This window comes from Phocoena sinus, chromosome 1, assembly GCF_008692025.1.
Source record: "Phocoena sinus isolate mPhoSin1 chromosome 1, mPhoSin1.pri, whole genome shotgun sequence".
NCBI classification, from domain to species: Eukaryota; Metazoa; Chordata; class Mammalia; order Artiodactyla; family Phocoenidae; genus Phocoena; species Phocoena sinus.
The window spans coordinates 7448834-7468053 of record NC_045763.1 but is presented as its reverse complement, the minus strand read 5'-3'; the positions used below and the strand labels follow the sequence as shown (position 1 = coordinate 7468053).

The 19220-nt window shown below is 49.3% G+C and overlaps 1 protein-coding gene across 8 annotated transcripts in view; it reads right to left on the bottom strand.

The window, feature by feature from the left end:
• Positions 1 to 19220, bottom strand: part of PIK3CD (phosphatidylinositol-4,5-bisphosphate 3-kinase catalytic subunit delta) — a 49004-nt gene that overhangs the window by 16790 nt on the left and 12994 nt on the right. For 5 of the 8 annotated variants that reach the window (XM_032626999.1, XM_032627034.1, XM_032627044.1 and 2 more), the window contains exon 2: positions 9789 to 9907. The exons of 1 other annotated variant lie outside the window; for it this stretch is intronic. The gene's annotated coding sequence lies outside the window, so the exon portion shown is untranslated. Of the gene's footprint in view, positions 1 to 9788; positions 9908 to 11693; positions 11844 to 19220 lie in introns of those variants that run through there. 2 more of the 8 variants (XM_032627007.1, XM_032627015.1) reach the window with 2 other exon arrangements.

Genomic DNA, 19220 nt, shown 5'->3' with positions numbered 1-19220 from the left:
GAAGCAGGGTCCCGAGGACAGCCTTTGATTCCCTGGATCCAGCCATGCCTGAAGCTACACTCTACCCCTAGAATTTTCAGTTCTATCGGCCAAAAAACCCGCCCCAGCTCTGCCTTTTTGTTGTTAACTTAGAGCAGTTTCAGTTGGATTTTCTATCACTTGCAGCTGAAAGTATTTATTTCCATTAATAGAGCAGCACATTCCATTTTTGGAAGCTTCTAGTGTTAGAAATTTCTTCCCTTGGACACTGGCCCACCGCTAAGACCCAGCCCCGTCCTTTGTGCTGCCACCTAGAGGCACATGGAGTCGTTATCTGATGGCTCTTCTGCTGGATGGTGGCCCCACACCTCTGTTCTCCCTACAGAGCAGATTTAGACTCTTTTGCCAAAGTTTGGCACTCCAAGAAAACAAGATGCTCCAGATGGGGCCTGGCAGGCCAATTGTTGGAGAATGTTCTAGTCACCAAACTCCCATTTGTTTGGCCTAAAAGTGTATCAGGCTCCCCTCCCCCGCCTCCCCTTCCCACCGAAAGTTCTTTGGTGGCCACATCACCAAGTTTGCTGGCTGCCAACCCTCCAGATACTTCTCCCAGTCTGTACAGGAACACTAACTTTCTGAATCTAGACGCAGGAACTCACAATTATTCTTGGTAATTTCATCTCATGGAAATAATCAGCACTCATGTATTATTGGATTTGACATTTTGTATATATCACTTAACCTGAGATATTTTAGTTTATTCGACTAGTATTTATTGTCAGGAATCGTGCGAGGTGCTGGGAACACAGTGGTGAATGAGACAAAGGGTCCCTCCCCAGAAGGCGCTTACACACCAGTAGGGGAGACACAGTAGACAAGAAGGATGTTCCCGCGTTGTATCAACGCGGTGAAGGACAGAGTGTCTAGTGACGATGTGATGGAGGACAGCAGGAGGGGCTACTGCATATAGGGAGGCCGAGAAAGGCCCCTCTGAGGGGAGGACACTGGGGCAGAGGGCCAGGGTGAGCCATCACGTCCTGAGCCAACAGAAGGCGGGCCCTTGCCGCTGGAGCGTAGGGGAGGGTGGGGGATGAGATGGGCTGAGGAGGTCAGCAGGGACCAGTCCTGCAGAGCCTTTACAGGGGAAGCATCTGGCTTTCACTCTAGGGGCGATGCAGTGAGTGCACAGCCCTAGAGGGTTTTAGGAAAGGGAGCCACCAGATCCTATTTGCATCTGAAATGATGCTGAAGGGTTGCAAGCATGCAGTCCAGAATGTAGGGCAGCTAGTGCCACAGATGACTGTGGCTTGACCCAGGAGGAGGAGATGGAACTGGAGAGGGAGGGAATCAAGGTGTATCTACGAGCTGGTGGCGGGGTGCGCGGTGCGGGGGCGTCAGATGGGGGACAGTGAGAGAAGGGGCGAGGATGACAGGCAGGTTTGGGCTTGGGAGACTGCATGGCTGGTGGATATTTACTGAGATGGGAAAGTGTAAGGGAGAAACAGATTTGCAGGGAACTGAAAGAGCAAGAGCTCCATTTCAGACATACTGAATCTGAGCTGCTTACTGAACATCCCAATGGAGACAGCCAAGGGGCAACGTCCCAGTTTGCAGCTCAGGGGAGAGGCCTTAGGGGTCACAGAGATATCATTTGGGATCAGTAGACTGCACACACATGTGGAGCCATGGGGCCAGGAAGGTAAGTAAGGGTCACGGCCACCCTCAAGGCACTAAAGTGGGATGGACCAAAGAAGAACCAGGAACAATCCTTCTCACTCTGTCATCCAGAATCTTGAGAGAGGCTTCCTCTGTCCATCCACATCTGAATCGTTAATAAAATAGTAAAGAAAACTGGGCAAGAAGGAGCTCACTTCCTTTCACCTTCCCACTTCCGGCCCACACAATCCACAGAACAGCTGCGTGGCAGCAGTCATCCTGGCCAGGGGGTGGGCGGGGTGGGCACCGGGGGTGCGGCGGGGGTCTCTGTCACCAGCCCTCTGGAACTGTCCCTAGACATTCCCAGGTAGATGCACCTTCTCTGGCCTGAGGCTGAAGAACAGTTTCTCAGCTGTGAAGGTCTGAGGGGTCTGACCTCCTGAGTCCTGAGCGGCCAGCAGAGGAGTTACTCTAAAGATTTCGATAAAAGGGCATCTGCCACCACCATCCTTCCCCACTGGCAGCAGGGAACGCCTCAGGGGGCCCTAAGTTATTTCTAAGGGAAAAGGGAAGCAAGGGATGTAGAATCCCACAAATGCTTCTTCGGGACTAGGAGTGACCTTGCAGCCCACATAGTCCCTCTGGGCTGGCAGACCAGCTGGCTGATGGCTTGTCCCAAGCTCAGGACTGCCGAAGGATCCCTTTCATTCCTGTTGAAACTCCACCATTTTGGGGCTCTGAGCTGGCGTCTCCCGAGTCTTGTTAGACTTCTGCCTCTTTCCAGTGGCCGTCACCAATGTGGTTGACACACTGACCGGGAGATGCTGCCCAGCCTTTGTCAATGTAAAGACAGGCTTTTTGGTGCCTGGGGAACAATCACATACCCTGGGGAACAGCTTCCCAAGGGAACACATGAGTCACTCTCAGCAGGGGACAGGCAGTGAGAAAAGAAGGGAAGTTGTGTCTTGCTTGTCTGAGCATAAACATCCTCCTCCCTGAGGGGATGCCCTGGGCAAAACATGCCCTGTACACTTCAGATGTTATTCTAAAGCAAGAGTCTAGAGGTCCCCCTGGACGGCTCCTATGAACCTGTATAGAGAGAGATGTTCATGTCCTTAACCTGAGGACAAAACATCTGTCCAATGCCTGGATTTCAGAGCCCAAAGTTACAACCTAGTTAGCCCAAGGGAAGGAGCCTCAGTCACAGAAAGTTGTAGAAGGTAGTTACACACACAGTCTAAGTATTTACCGTCCACCCATGCTGGGAGGATGCGAGACCAGCAGCCACATGACAAGGGGCAGGGGGCCACAGGGGCCGGCCTTCCACATCGCGCTGAACAGAGCAGAGCTCACACTGGGCCTCTTGACCCGGGTTTATCTCCAGGACTTCTCGGCCTCAAAAAGTCCTAATCAAGTGCTGTTTCCAGTCAGTCTCCCACGGAGAATGAAATGAACACTTTTCCTGTTGCCCAACTTAGATGGAAAGTGAGAGCAAGTGAGCGCTTCAGAAGCAGAGCGGAAGATGCTTTACCTGGAGGGCCACCACCCGGTGAATCTCCTGGATGTTTACCCCGAAGGAGCTTTCCAGAAACCACCACCCTGCTCTGGCTGCCAGGAGATCCTTCAACCACCACATCCTCTTGGAGACCCTCAGGAAAAAGAATGAGGGGCCCCTCCTTGACCCAGAAGGCTGAAGGTCCCAAGTCCTATTCATTCATTCACTCGCTCATTCATTCATTCAGCAAATATTGATTTGATCGCCTTCTATGTGTCCATCAGGGAATGGGACAGGCACCATCCCTGCTCTTACAGAGCTTTTAGTCTAACGGGAAAAGACAAAAAAAGAAAAAAAGAAAGAAAGAAACAACTGAATAAACAAGATGATTTCAGAGAGTATAGGATTAGAATGTGATAAAACAGGTTTGCAGGGAGCATCTCCTTTGGATGGCAGGTCAGGTAAGGGTCCTCAGGTGAGATATTGCAGATGAGGCTCGAATGACGAGAAGGATCCAGGAAAGATCTATGAAATAGGGTTCCAGGCAGCTGGAACGGGAAGTGCAAAGGCCCTGAGGCAGAAGACCAGGTAATGGGAGTCACAGCAGAAGGGGAGACTGGGGAGAGACAATGTGGCTGATCCTGCAGGGCCTTGGAGCCTCCATGAGGAGCCAGGCTTTGTCACCACTGCAGTGGGAAGTCACTGGGGGGGTTTAAGCAGGGGACGGAGATGGCCTGATTTTACGCTTTACGAAGAAGACTGCTTTGGCTGCTGTGAGGAAAATGGAAGGAAGGGAGGCAAGAATGGAGCGGGGAAAGTAATGAGGCCAGGGCCCCAGGTCAGAGCTGGCAGAGCAGATGAATGAGGGAAGGCGTTGGGCCCTACAGGCCACGAAACACCCCAATCCTCTGCTCTTAAGGAGCTGAGGAACAGGCATCCCAGCAGCCCAGCCTTGAAGCCTGCAGCCTTCACCTTCTTGAAGAGAATGAAGCCATAGGGAAATGCATGGCCCAGGGCCCTCAACAGGTACAGTTTTAGGATAGATGTGCTATTCTTCCAAGATACAAATGCTTTCTTTTGTTTGTTTGTTTTTGTTTTAGTCCAGGCAAGTAGGACATCCTGAAGACCACCCCAGGAAGAGGAAGGATGGGCTTGTTTGGAGGGCTGTCTGACACCCCACCTCCTGCCACCTGGAGAAAAAGAGGTCAGAGGGGTGAAGGATGGGATTGGACAAAATAACAAAGTCACGTGACACCGTGCAGAAGAAGGCATCCCAGTGTCTGCTTAGAAGGTAAGCTGAGGACATGAACTACCTTACTCCCTGGTTTCCTAGTCTACCCACTTCTGCCTCCCTCACTTCTTTTTTTTTTTTCCTTCTTCTTCTTTTTTTTTTTTTCACTCTCTCCCATTTTAAATGTGTCTCCTTTGAGTCCATATTATTCAACAGGACAGTAACTTCTAATTTGAATATTTTAAAAAGGAAAAAAATCCTCAGTGGGGGAAAACCAAGACAGAAGTCAGAGAAGGAGACGTGTAGGTCTTTGGAAATTCTGTTCTATATGGGAAAAAAAGAGAGAGAGAGAGACTGACTCCTGCTACTGCCATCAGAAAAAAAAAAATGAGCCAACTACCCTACAAAAAGTTCTATCCCTATGATGATCAATTCATGGTGCACCCAGGGGGGCCTTGGGCCTGCAACCATGCAGGGTCCCTCAATACTACACAGCAAAATCAAGAGAAAGATCCATGGTCTCATATCTGGTAATTTGGGGAATCTGGAAACTGTCTTAAGGAAGCAATTCAAAAGTGAAAAAGGAAAAGCTATACGCACAAAGATATTGATCGTAGTATTGTCTGTGAAACTCATAAATCAAAAATAATAAAGAAATGTCTAAGTAAATGACAACACAACCAACAAGAGTGAATGTAGTCACTAGAATGACACGGCACTGCAAATACTCCCCACATTGAATGAAACCAATAATGCACATATATTTATCATGGCAACATGTGTTTGTGGACAAAACATTTCAGAAAGCATAGAGAAAATGAAAGCAGCTATATTATGGGTGGATGTGGCCATGATACTAATGGCTTTTAAATTTTAATATCTGTGAAAGTTTTGCAAGCACATAATTTTAAAAATTAATTAAAACTAAAATGCTTGCAGCAAAAAATTAGCAGTCCCTTGACCTCCATATCCAAACAAACCACCCCCAATTTCAGTTGTATCTTTTGGCATTTATCTCTGCATTTCTAAATAACAGGTTTATACTGATATTTCTTGATCTTCAACTTTTAACTATTTACCTGAGAAGATGAGTTTGTGCTTTCCTTCACATACACACATGCATGGATCCTCTCCCCCATTTCCTGGATATAGTTATGTGATCACTTTCTGTTAATCAAACTTTAGTTCTTCCATTATTATAACTATGTAAATATTGTTCAAAGCTAAGCCACATCCTATACTATGGTTTCCTTTCTTGTTCAACTTTTTGTTACTCCTACAGTTGCCTCGTTTTAAATTTTCTTTGTTTTCTATGTGTGAATATGTAATTCTTCCTCAAACTCTCTAACAGCACTACAAAAACCTTATAATACAGCAAATACGTCAGATAATCCATCAGCTCCATTTTTTTCTTAGAGATTCCTCCTGGGGCCCTCAGCCGTCTTGCTCCAAATTGGGCTGGCTGCTCTCTAGACCAACTGCACAACTATGATACGGGAACTTCTTTTCACTATCATTATGGGAATTCCCTTCACCTTCTCTCCACCAGTCAGAGTTCTTGGTTGCAAGTAAAGAAGCTGACTCTCACTGATTAAGCAGGGAAGGAGCTGACAGGTTATCTGACATATTTGCTGCATTGTGAGGGGTTTAACAGTTCTGTTGGAGAGTTTGAGGAAGAATTAGTGATTAGTACATTGAAAACAAAGCAAATAAAAATATGAGGCAACAAACAAAGCAAATAAAAACATGAGGCAACTATCAACTCCAGGAAAAACAAAAAGTTGAACAAGAAAGGAAATATAACTATAGTACACCATGTGGACTCCATGATACAGAATCACATCTGATGGCAAAATTGCTGGTATTGCCACTGCGTACCGGGTGCTACTTTGTACCCCTGCCACTTCTGCTCCAAGAACTCAACCTTGAAGCCCATCCCCGCTATCACCACCATAACCATGGAAACAACACACGTTTCATCCCTCTCTTCTCTGTCAAAATATAACATAGGTACATTTCATCAGTGGAGCCCACATCACAGGTGCTGGCTGCAGGGGAGGCTTGGAAGGGAGTACTTTCCAGTTCCCATGGTGGGGTAGGTGTTTTTTTCCCTCCCCACTCCCAAGGCTCAAAGATAGCAACAGCTGAAATACAGAAAGTCATCTGGTGGCTGAGCCAAGTGAGAAACCAGAGACAACTGCATATTGTACCACTCGTTCCTCTTTCTTGGTTTACTCTCTCATTTTAGTACAGCACATCCTCTAGTAGCTTCCTTGAAAAGGGATACAAAGGGTATGTGTGTGTGTGTGTGTGTGTGTGTGTGTGTGTGAAGTTTTTGAAAAATTACATGTCTGAAAAAGGTCTTCATCCTATTATTTTGCTTGAATGATGATTACAGAATTCTGGGTTGGGAATGAATTTCCCTCAGAAATTTGAAAGAGTTGCTCCACTGTCTTGTAGCTCCTGGTGTTGATTTTGTAAAGTCCGATGCCATTCCGTGCTCTGATCTTCTGTACGTGGCCCCTTTTCCCTGCACTGGCTTTTAGTAACTTCTATCTCTGGACTTTTGGAAGTTCATGTTGATGTCCCATAGAACATCTTTTACTTTGATGTAGTGTATCTTTTTTAAAATATATAATTTATTTATTTTTATTTTTGGCTGCATTGGGTCTTCATTGAGGCAAGCAGAATCTTTTTGTTGTGGTGTGCAGGCTCTTCGTTGTGGTGCATGGGCTTCTCTCTAGTTGTAGCGTGTGGGTTTTCTCTCTCTAGTTGTGGCATGTGGGCTCCAGAGCGCGTGGGCTCTGTAGTTGCGGCACGCAGGCACTCTAGTTGAAGCACACGGGCTCAGTAGTTGAGGTGCGTGTGCTTAGTTGCCCCGCGGCATGTGGGATCTTAGTTCCCTGACCAGGGATTGAACCCGCGTCCCCTGCATTGGAAGGCAGATTCTTTACCACTGGACCAGCGGGTAAGTCCCTGATGTACTGTATCTCATTATTTGTTGGGCTGAGTGCTACACAGAGATTCTTAATGCAAACTCTTGAGTTGTAGATTTTTTCTTTTTTCCTGGAGTTTAATAACTTTTCCTTCTCCATTTCTCTCCGATGAGATGGATACTGGGCCTCCCAAACTGCTCTAATTTTCTTATCTTCTTTCTTATTTTCCGTCCCTCAAGTCTTTCTGTCTTACTTTCTAGAAATTCATTGTTCAATCTTCTAACTCTATTCTATTGAAGTTTCTACTTCTACTATCCTAGTTTTGATATCCAAGAGCTTATTATTGTTTTATAAATACGTCTTTTTTTAAAACAACCATGTTTATGACTTCTGGGTCTCTGTCTTTCATGTTAGAGGACTCATTCGGTGTGTGATGATCCAGGCTGCCCATTCAAATTTAAGAGAGAGGCACTGAAAGGTGCTTGTGCAGGGCCGGTTGCTTGGTAGGTGTCGCTGAGAAGTAGCGTTTTTTCATATGAGGTTGGGTTCCTTAGAGAGAGTTCAAGGCCCCTGCCTGGAGGACGGGTAGAAGCCAGGCTGCCATGTTCCGGGAACCAGCTAGGAGAGGGTCTATCTATTCAGCATGCAAACTTTCACTGAATCTTCCTGTTCTCAATATAGAGCCTCCCCTGCCTTCTGCTGTTCTGGTTCAATACTGCCTGCAGGAAACTAGCCATCTTCTGCTGGTGGAGGAGGGAGCTGCCTGGCTACGCGGCCTGAGAGAGGGGTCTGTGGCTCTAACACACACTTTAAACCAATATTCCTGCTTCCAGCCCCGCTCCCCGCCCCCATCGTTGGGAACACTCTGTGGCCCCCATTCTTTAGCCTTTGGTGGGTCATGTGTACAAGCCAGCTTGCTTCCCGCACAGCCAGGACATTCAACATTCTAAGCTTTGCTTTTCTTTCATCCACTTGCTTCCCATCTTTCAAAAATTTTGCTCATATCCCTCCCCCTCTATTATCATTTTCTGTTTTCTTAAGGATTTATACCTTTTTATTCCTCTACTCTCATTTTAGTGGGCTTTTGAAACAGAGCAGAGATAAACACATGCATTCAGTTATGTGTTTGTGGAAGTTCATGATAATATTTACCAAGAAATAAAAATCAAGTTTCCAAAGATACACACACAGAAGACTCTCCAGGGAGGATACTCCAACAAGGAAACAATGGTTTTTTTGGGAGGGGGGTAGGATTATAGAAGAGTGATGCTTGTAATTTTTTTGTATTTTGTAAACTTTGGACAGTAAATAGGTATCCTTTACAAATCAAAAAGTAGGAGGGTTAAAAATCATGATTTAAAGGCATCTTCTGAAACACAAATCAAGATAGTGTAAACAGCTGTGTAGCAGAAAAAGAAACTCTAATTCCTCTACACAGGTCTACATAATCCATGGTTTTCGCCTATGTGCCAGGGAGTCCTGGGGTTCCACAGAAGCACCCCAAGGCCTTCAGAGGGTGGCAGGAGTAGGACAGCTGCTCAGTGGGAGGAGTTCTGGGCCAGTCTCTACTTGTGGCACTCTTTTAATCTGCTTTAGAGGTTAAAACTCTGCTTAATACTTTGATCTTTTTAAAGAGGTCCACACTAACAAAGAAGTTTGGAAAGTACCGATGAAGACCTAGGAAAAATGAGGTGGGGTGGGGGAAAGCCTCCAAGGATGACATCATGTAACCTCGTGCCCTACGTGAACCATCAGAAATGACAGTAGCTGCTCGAGCAACTGTATAAGGAAGATGGTGCTGTGCACCCACAGAATACATATGTACCCACACAGCTTGCAAACGGGACAAATCTGCACACTTGCTAATCACACCCAGCTACCCCCAGATACCAAAGGCAGGTGTTCAGCCAAGGCTTGGTCAGTGTCAGTCTCTGACCTCAATTTCTTCATTTGCACAATGAAGGGACTACATTCAGCTTGCAAGCTAATGTCCGGGAAGTTCCAAGGAGCATCCTCTTACCGATCCAGTGACTGCCAACTCTCTAGAGAAACAGAATGTCCCCACCTAAGGACTCCTTGAGAAGCAATATCAAGTTATGAAAATCCAATCCACTTCCTTCGGAAGAAGGTTTTAATTTTTCTCGCACCAAATAGGTCAGCCCAGCTCTATCATGAACGCAGCAAGTCAAATACCAAATGCTGCAGTTTAATAACGGGCTCCAGGGCTCCTCGGAGCACAGCCATCCCTTCCTTCCCAGGTAGCAGCATCCCTCTCTTGCGAAGCTGGCTGGGGTCTAGTTCACATCCCCCTTCATAGGCTCTGAGCACAAATTTGGGTCACTCTCTTCCTTTTAGCATTCTAGTCCTAAAGAGAAGTTCTCCTTTGGCTAGATAGTCAGGGAGGGTGGATTCCATTCAAATTCTTAACCTATCTACAAAATAACATCTCCTCTTCCCCCCCCCACACACTTGTTTCCTTTGCCCAACCTACCTCTCTGGAATGGTCCAAGAAAGACCAGCAGCAAAGGTCCCTCTGCCTGGCAGATTAAAGATGCTTTGGGATGAATGAGCATCATTCCGCCCTTGCCTGACTCTGAGCTCCTTATCTGTCTGAAAAAAAAGAAAAGAAAAGAAAAAGAAAGAGAAAGAAAGAAATCTTTAAAAAGAGAAAGTCTCAGAAAACTTCTGTGCATTCTCTTAGAGGACTTTAGCTCAAAAGCAACTGTCTCACCAAGGTTTCCTTTTTGCAAACCAGTCACATTGTACTTAATGGGCCTTTTTCACCATCTGTGTCAATGCCACCCCCAGCTCCCTTTGGTGGTACTGAAGCAAACCACAGGAACATTTCCAGTGCCTGGCAGGAATTCATATACATACAGATGACTCAGATCATTTTTAGAGTTGTTTGTTGTTTTGTTTGGTTTTTGAAAGCAAAGTAAGTGATCTGAGTCAAGCCTGGGTTCAAGTTCCATTCAATGGCTGCAAAAAGCAGGTCTGTGAACTTGAGGTCCCCATTCAAGACCCAAATTGCATCATAAAGGAAGATTCATCCCTGCTTGCTGGAGATGAAAAGGAAGGGTGTGTGGGGAGGGGTCGGCCCACTCACTGCATCTGTGGTGCTTCTTTCCCTACTGTGGGCGGCTCCTGGAAATAATCTGACCCCAGAGACAGAAAGACACCTGAGTTCTGGGAGCCCAGGTGGCTGGGTTCCAGCTGCAGGACCTGCCACCCTCCCAACTTCCCCCCAGCTACCCGCACAGCAGGAGTCTCCTGCCTGGAACCCACTGGGCTCCTGAAGAGCAGGAAACCTAAACCACTGGTTTCTCCATGAGACAAAAAGCCCAGTCCTAGGAAGCCGTTGGAAAAGGTGTCATTCCAAGAAGACATTTCCCAAGGTCCAAGCTGGAATTCTCCCGGCTGCCGGCCTAATCCCTGGAAGGATACCCCATGGACCCTGCTGCAGGAGCCCAGGAACATGGGCTTGGATGGTCTCTCCATTTAGCATCCAGGTGAGAGGATGGCAAGGCACTTCCCAAAGCACTGTCACCAGAGAAACGGGAGGTCAGCGACAAGAGCTAAGAAAGAAATAACTTCCATTCTGACCAAGGGAGTTATTAACAAGAGGACAAAAAACAACAGCTCAGTCACAGGGAAATGAGACAGGATCGTAGAGAAAGCACTTTCGAAACGAGGAAAGACGAAGCAAAAAAAGTGATGGAGCCGAGAGAATGAAAGATAAGAGAAAAACTAGTCCTTAGGAATTCAGGTCAGGAAATACGGAGCCGGGGCAGAATTCACAAGAGGGGGCGAGGGAGGACGTCTTTTGCTCTGGCCCTCACGCTGGCCGGGACCTCAGGAGCTGGGTCTACCGCCCTCTAGCCCTCTGGGTTCAAGGGCAAAGCTTTGGGAGGCAACGCTAGGAATGGCCAGAGCGCAGGATGCTCGGTCCCGAATCGGGGGCAGGGGGAGGGGAGGGCGCGCGCGGCAACTGCTCGGTCCCTGACAAGTAAACATCTTTCCCCGAACAGGCGCGCGTCCTCGTCCGGAGCCCGGCCGAGGGCCCTGCTCATTCCCATCTAGGGCGGTAGCGGGACACCCCGGATTCCTGGCCCCACGGGCATAAAAGGGATGCAATGAGATCAGAAAAGGAGGGTATGAATCAGCCCACACCGGAGAATCACAACGCGAGAGCGGCCCGCTGCCTCGGCCTCCCCAACGGGGTTCGGTCTGCCCCGGGAACGCGCCTCCTCCTCCAGACCCCACGCGCCCCCGGTCCCCGGATCTCCCCAGGCGGACAAAGCCCGGCGCTGGGCGGGGCGTGGCGAGGCGTGGCGGGGCGTGCGCCGTGGGGGGGGCACTGGGACCCCGCAGACGCCCGCACAGGTGAGCTCCGTACCGGGTGTCGATGCCGGGGGCGGGGCCCGGTCTCCCTGGAGACGGTTGCCCAGGGGACGCGGCGGGCGGGTCCCGGAGCGACGGGAGGGCGCGAGCCTCTGGGCGGCGGCGCGGAGCCCCGGGGGCCTGAGGGCAGGCCCGCGGTGCGGAGCGGGTGAGCGGGGCATCCGCGGAGGGGCGCGGTCCTGGGCGGTGCCCGGACAACAGGCCGACGCGGGCAGGGCCAGGGGGCGGGGCGTCCCCGGGGCTGGGGCGGGGCCAGCGGCGGCGCGGGCACCGTCGGCAAATTCTCACAGCCCCAGCCAGGCGAAGCTCTGGAGAGCAGGCGTCTGCTGCGCACCTCGTGGACGCCGCTGCAAATCCTCCCGGACCCCCGCTGCTCCCTGCTGGCGGGTGGGGTTGCGCATGGAGTCGGGAACCTCAGCCGCCGCTGGACCCCGGACGGCTTGCGCACGCTGGCCTTGGCCCCCCTTCAGCCTTGTAACCAGAGGATAGAAAATGCCACCTGCCAAGTGAGCCAGGGCCGGTCGTCCGCCTAACTGCTTTCCTCTCCCGGGTTCCCAGGGAATCACCAGAAAGGGCGGGGCAAGGGACCAGAGTCACTTGTCAGGAGCCGGGGTCACCCGAGTAACTGGCCAGCCCTGGCTCTGTGCTCAAATCCAGTGTGCGGGCTGTTCCCCAGCCGCTGGGCCTCCCTCTCCATCGGAGTTTACCTCACATGTCGGATTTAGAAAATAAATGGGTTAACCCGGGACTTTCACGGTACACCTATTCATTACAATGAACTATGCGTGCTGGCATAGCGTGCGTGCAATAGCGCGGTCATCCCCCTGCACTTTGCTCCAGTTTTCATCCAGGCATCACACTGTAAAGTGGGTATTGTTCTCCCTTGGGTTGTAAATGAAGCCGAAGCTCAGAGGGCAAGGAACTCACACACACACAGACACACACACGTCCGCACCCAATCCCACAGCCTCTTAGCAGCAGAGCTAGCTTTGGAAGCACTTTGGACTGTTACCGGGCCCACACGCTTCTTGCCCTGCAACGTCCCAGGTCCCCTCGAATGTTCTTTCGGGTCCACAGCCGGACTTCAACCTGTGTCACAGTGGAGCGCAAGAGGAGGAGGGGAGTGCGAGGTTCAGAGTGACCCCAGAGTGACCCCACCCGAGCGGGGCAGACGTGGGGCAGAACAAAGTGGCCTGAGGCACAGCCCTCGGTGGTCCCAACTGCTCCGCAAGTCTCCGCCTCCAGCCAGTGTTCCAGGTGAGGCGCCCAAGGCAGGGCCCGCCCATCCGGCCCAAAGAGCCTCCCTCCGCCCCAGCGTCGCCTAGAGCCTGCGAAGAGGGCAGGAGAAAAACTCGGCCAGGAGCTCCCGGGAATGTTGAAGAAGCCTGGGATGCGCAGACCAGGCGGCCCGGCCGTGGGAGGTCGCGGGACCCTCGGTGAGCTCTGCGTCGCCAACCCTAGCACCCCTGTCAGGGCCGGGGTTCTGGGCGCCCCGGCCACCTCGAGGAGAAGAGAGAGGGGGTTCAGGATGGGAGGATCCCCCTCCGTATCCCATCCCCGGATGTCACACACAGACACACTCACAAAAACATACACTAGCATGCACGTTCACACACACGCACTCGGGTAAATTGACACACACAATGACGCACGAAGTCACACACTCCCGCACAAGTACTCAGACACAGAGACCGAAGATACACAATTACTTTATGTAAACACACAATGACACAGACGCCGAGACCACAGACACACACGCACTCGTGCGCATTCACACTCAACCTCACTCTCTACCCGCACAGCGCAGCGGGCTGTGCACTTTGCCGACCATCTCTGGAGAAGGCGGAGCCTGGCCACTGGGTGGGAACCGCCCCGCACCCAACCCAGCGCTCCACCGGCTGGCTTCCTCCACCTCCACCTTCGCTCTCGGGGACGCTGGCGGCTCGAACCCGGACTCAGCCCGGGTAGGGAGGGGTACCTCGTGGGGGTGGGGGGAGGCAGGACCGCCCTTGACCCACAGGAAGGGGATTTCCCAGGATGAAAAATAAGCCTCAGGGTCACAGCTGGACCTTGGATGGGCAGACAGAGGCTAGGAGGGGTTCTCTGACTGCCATCCTGACTGGGGAGGGGTTGTATCCCTAACAACCCCCAACCAGGAAGGGATAACGACCCCACAGGGCCAAGCCACCAAAGAGATTTTCCAAGGGGCAGACAGGCTTTGGCTGTTCCCATCTCCATAGGTGGCCCCAGGCCCCCTATCCTGCAGACTTCCTTTCTCTCCAGCCTGGGTCTGGTTGAAAGTCAAGCTCAAAGACAAGGTCCCCATTAGCACTGTTCAAATTGGGGTATTATTCTCCTCTGGAGCCAAGAGAAAAACCCAAGATTCTTTGAAATGGCAAAAGCCACAGAAGTCATCCTCTGTGTATTCACAAATGTACTGGAACTGCACTGACAAATTCCAAAAAGATACATAATGTAATCAGTTGTTTGGGAGAGAATTAAGTGAATTAATACAGACACATGGAAAGTCTCTATAACAGTGCCCGGTGTGTATACTAACCACTCAGAAGTGTTTGCTCTCACAGATGGGAAACGGACACAAAGAGATGCAGCAACCTGGCAGAGGGAAGAAAAATCAAAGTCTCCTGATCTCCTCGTTCCAAGCTAAGGGATCTTAAGTCCTTTTTGAAATAATAGTGAGGGTATAAAGAAATTAGTTTAGTGGATAAATAAATTAGTTTCACCATTGTTAGAAAGAATAGGGAAATTAGATTCCCAGTCCTCTACTAGCGACTGCCAGAAGGAGTGGATCCTCTTTATAAGCTCCCGAGCTTGAGGCAAGAAATCCGAAGCGCCCCTGCTCACACCCATGAGAACCCTTGGTACATTCAACAGACCTGTAAGAGGGGAGTTGATCTGCTCCATGAGGCACTCCTCCCCATCCTGACATTTCCACGTGAGCTCGCTGTGATGAAATGTCAGCTTCCCTCTGCTGCCCACCGATATCCCAGCCTCCAACCTTCCTGGAATTCTGCTTGGCTCTTCGAATTCAAACCTGGCACTCAGCATTGCAGGGGGTCAGAATATGAAAACCCTAAATACGCCACTTTGGCATATTGATTATTTTGAATTAAAAGGAGTTGATAAACAGCCAGTGCACAAAGGACACTCTGAACCTTCTTTATCCCCTAAAAGCAGGAAGTAAATCTCCCATGTGAAAGGGATCTTCCCTGTTCCAGGAGGTAGAAGGCATCCCTAACCACCAGAGACAGGGAGTTTAGGGCCAAGGAGACTGTGCAAACAAACCTGGTTAACTTTTTAAAAATTAATTAATTAATTAATTAATTTTTGGCTGCATTGGGTCTTCGTTGCTGCTCTCAGGGCTTTCTCTAGTTGCGGAGAGCAGGGGCTACTCTTCCTTGCAGTGCGTGGGCTTCTCATTGTGGTGGCTTCTCTTGTTGTGGAGCATGGGTTCTAGGCATGTGGGCTTCAGTAGTTGTGGCTCACGGGCTCAGCTGCTCCACGGCATGTGGAATCTTCCCGCACCAGGGCTTGAACCCATATCCCCTGCATTGGCAGGCGGATTCTTAACCACTGCGCCACCAGGGAAGCCCCAAACCTTGTTAACTTCTTCACCATCTTACTACCCCTAGCCCAAATCCCTTGTCTTGTCAATTCTTCACAAATTAATTGTTTGTCTAAAAGAGACAAAAGCTTTCTGCTCTGGTGACTTCTTTGAGTCTCATATCTTTGGGGGGCTTCCATACATATGTATGTGTTTAAATTTGTTATTCTCCTGTTAATCTGTCTTTTTACTACAGGGCAGGTGTGGGGAGGCCTCAGCCAAGAACTTAGAAGGCTAGAAGGAAAATCATTTTTCTTTTTCTATAGCATTTTTAGGTGTGGTCAGATAAGATTAAGCTGAGTAGGGACAAGACTAAAAAGGCTACAGTTGAAAAAAAAAAAAGATGAAGCTAACAACAACCAAAAAAACAAACAGTTAAATGTTTGTTTTAAGTTCTATTGGGAAAAACAGGAAGACTCTGAAAAATAATCCTCCTCAAAGGCGGAAGACAGTTACCACAGTTATTCACATAATTCCCCTGTCCTTTTGTTCCCTTGATCTTTTTACTCTCAAGGCACAAGGATGAGGAAACCTAATTACAGGAGTGTCTGGCTCCTGCTTGCCTGTCATCTTTACATATTTTCATTAATCTTTGAGACTCTCACCCCCAGGTAACTCAAAAAGTGGCTCATCTGTAGTTAAAAAGCAAAGTTAATTAGAATCTGGAGCTTCCTTCTTTCTTTTGCTAATTCCCCAAGCTTAGACCAAAAAAGGCTATCTGAACTGAGGCTTCCAGAGTTTGTGATCTGGGGGTGGGGTAGGGGAGGCACAGATTTAAAAAGTGATGCTCATGTCTGCAATGCAACCTGTCAACCCAAAAGCGTGCGTGGTTGCAGGGTATCTCCCCGAGAAAGGTAGGAGCGCCAGCCCTGGAGTTAGATCTGCCTTTGGATGAGTGTCCTAATCTCTCCAGAGCCATATCCTCCCCTGTAAAAGAAGAGCCACCAGACATCATCGACTTGGCCAGTAGAGGTAAGGAGCCATGGGACAGCACAGGTAGGGGGCTACCAGCCGGGCCTCACGGTGGGGCACCTGGTTATATCCTGCATTCCACCATGGTTTCCTGTGAGTCTTAGGTTTCCAATTCTAGCATGTGATCCTTGTGGGAGGACATGATGTCTTAGACTTTTTTATACATTTTAGAGAAGAAAAGCTATTCCTCTGTTTCTGGAAAAGGTCAATTGTGAATTTTTATTCTGAGAAAATTAGAGTAAGGGGATAAAAAGGGTGCCTGGAACATCAGGGGACTGTGTGAATCACACATCAAAGCTCACGAAAGATACCCCGGGGGACTCGGGAAACTGACCTTCTAGAATCTCCTTGTGAAAACCTCTAGATGTGTTTGAGAAGCCGTTGAGGGTAAGGAAATTCAACTAAGGGCTAGGAAATTTTTAAAAGTTGGGTCCAAACTTGAAGAAGGTAAAAAGAATGAATCTGGCAATATTAGACTAAACATATTTACGGAGCTGCAGCTTAAAGATCATTTAGTTAAGACGAGGGGCAGTGGGCTTACGTAAGTCACACAATCAGATCCACAGCAGTCAGTACCTGGGAGATACCAAAGTGGACAGCACCTAGTGGCAGGGCAGGAATAAAGACGCAGACGTAGAGAATGGACTTGAGGACACGGGGCGGGGGGGGGGGGGGGGGGGGGGGGGGGGCGGGGCGGGAGGGGAAGCTGGGATGAAGCGAGAGAGTAGCGTGGACATATATACGCTACCAAATGTAAAATGGATGGCTAGTGGGAAGCTGCTGCACGTCACAAGATCAACTCGATGCTTTGTGATGACCTAGAGGGGTGGGGTAGGGAGGGTGGGAGGGAGGCTCAAGACGGAGGGGATATGGGGATATATGAATACATACAGCTGATTCACTTTGTTGTACAGCAGAAACTAACACAACATTGTAAAGCATTTATACTCCGATAAAGATGTGAAAAAAAAAAAAAGTGGGCAGCAGCAGAGGGAACGGCATCTAACATGTTCTGGCCCATACAACATGGCAGTTCTGGCCCATACAACATGGCAGTCATCATGCTAAATGTTTTTACATTTATCATGAAGGCTTTAAAACATGGTGGCCAATTCTCATAGAAAAGGCATCTATGTCTCCTCCCCTGAAATCTGGGTGGGCTTTTGACTTCCTTGACTAAGAGAGTATAGCAGGAGTGGCGCTAAGTGACTTGAGAGTTTAGGTCATAAAAGGTCATACAGCTTCCACTTTGGTCTGGAACCAAGCACCAATGCTTCTTGTTGGAGTTCTGTCATCAAGAAAGTGTGACCCAGAGCCGCCATGCTGTGAGGAAGCCCAAAGCCAGAAAGAGAAGCCAGTGTAGGCACTCAGGCTGGCAGTCCCATCTGGGCCCAGCCTTTGAGTCATCCCTGCCCAGGCAACTAGACAAGTGAAGAAACTCCCAGGTGATTCCAGCACCCCCCCAACCCCATGTTCAAGTAATCCGCAGCCCTTTGAGAGTCTTCCCTGCTGACCTCAGACACCACAGAACACAGCCAAGCTGTCCTGTCCAGCCCTGTCTGAGTGCCTGGCCCACGGAATCCATGCCCATAATAAAAACACTTGTTACTTTATATCTCTAAGTTTGGTGTAGTTTGTGCAGCAGTACATACCTGGGACATTATCTCATCAAATCATCAAAAGAACCCCACATAGTAGGTATTATCATCATCTCCTTAAGGAAACTGAGGCCCAAGACTTACCCAAAGTTACACAATAAGTGGCAGAGCAGGGATCAGAACCCACATCTACCAAAAACTAAAACTGCTTCTAACGATGAATCATCCACCTCCTGTAGGGCACAAGGGTCGATTTTTTTTTTGCGGTACATGGGCCTCTCACCGTTGCGGCCTCTCCCGTTGCGGAGCACAGGCTCTGAACGCACAGGCTCAGCGGCCATGGCTCACGGGCCCAGCCGCTCCGCGGCATGTGGGATCCTCCCGGACCGGGGCACGAACCTGCGTCCCCTGCATTGGCAGGCGGACTTCCAACCACTGCGCCACCAGGGAAGCCCTAGAGTCGATTTTTTTATGCATGATATATGCCCATTTTATCATGACCCAGTCCTGCCCCTCAAGACAATCTTATGGACCACTTGGAAAAGGAAGGGTCTCCGGAGACTGTGTTAGATGATGTGACCCAGTGCCCTGGTGGGAAGTGGTCAAAACCACCGGGATGAGTCCTGGCCCTGTTCTAGTCAATAATACCCTTCTTGACAACGGGAATGAAAGGAAATGCAAAAACTGGCTCACCCATTCGATAGAAATGCAAACAGAATTCATAAATACCTGGAGAAAGAATCTGTAAAAATTATTCTAACAGAGGTGGGTAAATCTGGTACAACCAAGTTCAAGGCTATATATAATTACATGTCAAGCTCCCTAATTACAAATACAGAGTAGGGGGAGAGGGAGGAGGCCTCAGTAGAGCATGGAGCCCAGAGAACTCAGAGCTGACCCAAAGCTCATTCAGAGGCAGCACCGTAAGGCCTTCATGAACGAGCCCGCTGCATCCTGGATCTCATAAGGACCATCCTCTATATGAAACTATATCCAGGTACTTGCCCTTCTTGGTAGTCACACCTTTGTGCAGCTCCCCACCCACATTATAGCAGGGTTGTGACCAAAAGAATATGGCAGAGTGATGCCAGGTCACCTTTTAGATTAGGTTATAAAAGACCATAGGGCTTCGGTCTTGGGCAATCTTTGTCTCTTTCTCTCATCTATTTTTTTTTTTTTTTCTCTTTTCTCTTTCTCGCATCTTTAACTCTGGGCTGAGCCAGCAGCCATGTTGTAAGGACACTCAAGCTGCCCTATGAAGAAGCCAGCCTACATGGCAAGGAACTGACACATCAAAACCTTGGCAGGTACCTCCAGCCACATACAC